This window comes from Meriones unguiculatus, chromosome 18 (assembly GCF_030254825.1).
Source record: "Meriones unguiculatus strain TT.TT164.6M chromosome 18, Bangor_MerUng_6.1, whole genome shotgun sequence".
NCBI classification, from domain to species: Eukaryota; Metazoa; Chordata; class Mammalia; order Rodentia; family Muridae; genus Meriones; species Meriones unguiculatus.
This window is the reverse complement of record NC_083365.1, coordinates 3,864,912-3,868,255: the sequence shown is the minus strand read 5'-3', so window position 1 is coordinate 3,868,255 and position 3,344 is coordinate 3,864,912. Positions and strand designations below refer to the sequence as shown.

The window sequence follows — 3,344 nt, the reverse complement described above, 5'->3', positions numbered from 1 at the left end:
CTGCCAGTGTTTCTGAGAATATCCACATTCTAACCAATGAAAAAGAAAGGGCACAACTTCTCATAGTGCCATATTGTTTTCTTAGAAATCACATGAATACATTTGAATAAATATGTGCTACATTTTCTAAATAGAGCCATATAGATACATAGATACATTAAATACCCTCATAGTTTGACCCTGAGTCAGAAACATTTCTTATGGCATTAGTGATTTTTGTCAATTTTTAATTTTGTTAAGAAGAAAGGACTGAGTTTGACTATGAATATAAGAAAACTAAAACTGTCAATTTCCCTTTCTTTTTTGAAATCCTAGGGTTTCCAGATGAGCACAATGACACTTGAGAACTTCACTGTATTTACTGACTTTGTCTTCTTAGGACTTTCTGGCAGGAAGGAGGTAAAACAGGGGCTCTTTGTGTTCTTCTTCCTCATTTATGGCCTAACTCTCATTGCTAATCTAGGCATGGTCTTGCTGATCCAGCAGGACCCCAAGGTGCACACACCTATGTACTATTTCCTGAGTAATCTGTCCATATGTGACATCTGCTACTCTTCCACAGTCTCTCCCAAGCTTCTGGCTGATTTCTTGTCTGAACAGAAGAGGATTGCTTATAATGTATGTGCTGTACAAATGTATTTTTTGGGGTCTTTGCAGATGTAGAATGTCTCATGCTGGCTCTCATGGCCTATGACCGTTATGTTGCCATCTGCAATCCACTGCTCTATACAATTGCAATGTCCAAGAAGGTCTGTATGCAGCATGTGGCTGTTGCCTATGTGGTAGGCTTGGTGGACTCAGCAATCCACACATGCTGCACATTCCGACTGTCTTTCTGCAATTCAAATGTCATCAACCACTTTTCCTGTGACATTCCACCCTTGCTGGCCCTCTCCTGCTCAGACACATTCATCAATAAAATAGTGATGTTCACGTTCATTGGTGGTGTGGTAGGGTGCAGCATTGTCACTGTACTTCTCTTCTATTGCTACGTCATAGTTACCATCTGCAGAATGAAATCTGCTGAGGGCAGATGCAAAGCATTTTCCACATGTGCCTCCCACTTCATGGCTGTGGCCATCTTTCATGGAACACTGCTTTTCATGTATTTCACACCCAGCTCAAGTTACTCCATGGACACAGACAAAATATACAGTTTTCTATACAGAAAATATACTTTTCTATACAGTTGTGATTCCTATGTTAAACCCACTCATCTACAGTTTAAGAAATAAGGATGTGATGGGGGCCCTGAAGAAGGCAATCAGTATTAGCAAGTGGCCTGGATGAAATTCTGTTTCACATCTCAAAATGGGTAGACTATTCTATTTAAATATATCAATATAGATTCCCTTGGGTTTTGAAATATTTGCTACTGAGAATTGGGTGTAATGAAAGCAATCACTGGTCTTAGTCTTCACTCTAAACAAACAAACATTAAGTAATTAATCATTTTAATTTTGCAGAGAGGGTCCTTTAGCACCTTTCTTGATCAATGTGATACAATTGGGCTCAGCAACGTTTTTACACCTAAGATCCCTCAATGTTTCTTCTAGTTTCAATATATCCAATAAATAAAATTGATGACCTCAAAGTGAATGTTTGAGAGTGAAAATGAGTTTTTTTTTTTTTTGCAGCCTTCAGGTGTATTACCCTCCTTATATCCATAACATTCCAGTCAGTAATTAGTAACTAAGTGAATTAACAGAAACAAAAGATACCTGCTTCAGACACCAGCCTGTGTAACTATTATCATTGACTTATTTAGTTTATGAAATTTTTACTTGTCTTTTCATTTTGAATAAACAGTTCCCATTAAAAGACAGATATCGAATAAATAAAGCTATATACCTTGCAAAAGTAACATATCTTGCTTAATTATAAATGTTAACAAAATTTTCTTTCCATTTAATTATAGTATATTTTACCTTGGATTAAATATGTCTCTTGTGTTTGAAATTACATACTGGACAAAGGGTAATTTGTTATCAGTTTCTCTTCAGTTGTCTTACTTGGGTCAGCAAATTCCCCATGATAGGTAGTTATTTTGCACGTAAAGTTCTAACTTTCATCCCTGGACTTCCCCTTTTTCTCTCACACTGAAGACCTTATACTATTAGCATCTCTGTAGCAGTTATGACTATGGATTCTGGTGTTCAAAAACAATGAGCTTTAAGTGCTTCTCCACCATTTGAAATTCCTCTGCTGAGAATTCTCTGCTTAGTTCTACATTTCATATTTTAATTGGATTATTTGATTTGTTGGTGTTTAATTTTTGGAGTTCTTTATATATTCTGGGTATTAGTTCACTGTCATATATAGGATAGGTGAATATCTTTTTCCAATCTGTAGACTGCCATTTTGTTCTATTGATAGTGTCCATTGCTTTACAAAAGCTTTTCAATTTCAAGAGATCCCATGTATTAATTGTAGATCTTAGAGCCTGAGCTGTTGGTATTCTGTTCAGGAAGTTGTGTTTTATGCCAACGAGTTCAAGTCTCTTACTTTCACCTCTAGCAGATTTAGTCATCAGGGAAATGTAAATCAAAAGGACTCTGAGATTTCATCTTATACCTGTCAGATGGCTAAGACAAAAAAAAAAGTGACAGTACATGCTGGCAAGGATGTGGAGAAAGGGGAAAACTCCTCCATTACTGGTGGGATTGCAAACATGTACAGCCACTGTGGAAATCAATCCAGTGCTTTCTCAGATAATTAGAAATAGTGCTGCTATCTCAAGATACAGATATACCACTCCTGGGCATGCACCTAAAAGATTCTCCACCATACAACAAGGACATTTGCTCAACCATGTTCATAGCAGCTTTATTCATAATAGCCAGAAGCTGGAAATAACCTAGATGTCCCCCAACCAAAGAATGGGTAAAGAAATTGTGGTACATTTACAAAATGGAATACTATTTGTCCAATAAAAACAAGGCAATCATGAAACTTGCAGGCAAATGGATGGAACTTGAAAAAATCATCCTGAGTGAGGTAACACAGACCCAGAAAGACACACTTGGTATACACTCACTTATAGGTGGATTTTAGTAATACAGTACAGGATAGACATTCTAGGATGTGCAGACCCAAGAACATAAGCCCAGTGGGCATATTAGGCTTCATGTGGGCCCACTAGTCAGAGAGTGGGGGATATCTCTGACATGGACTATCTTGCCTGCTGGTGGGACTTCCCTACCAAATCACAGGGAAAAAGATGAACTCACCTCTCACGTGGAGAGATGTGCTGGGGTGTCTGATTATGCAGGAGGGAGGGTTGGAATGGGAGTAAGGAGGGGACTCTGACCAAGATGTAAATTTAATTAATTAATTTAAAAAAC

At 37.6% G+C, this 3,344-nt stretch overlaps 1 pseudogene; it reads left to right on the top strand.

Moving 5' to 3' along the window:
* Nucleotides 1-333: 333 nt before the first annotated feature.
* On the top strand, nucleotides 334-1,290 carry LOC110542501 (olfactory receptor 5W2-like; annotated as a pseudogene).
* Nucleotides 1,291-3,344: the final 2,054 nt, after the last annotated feature.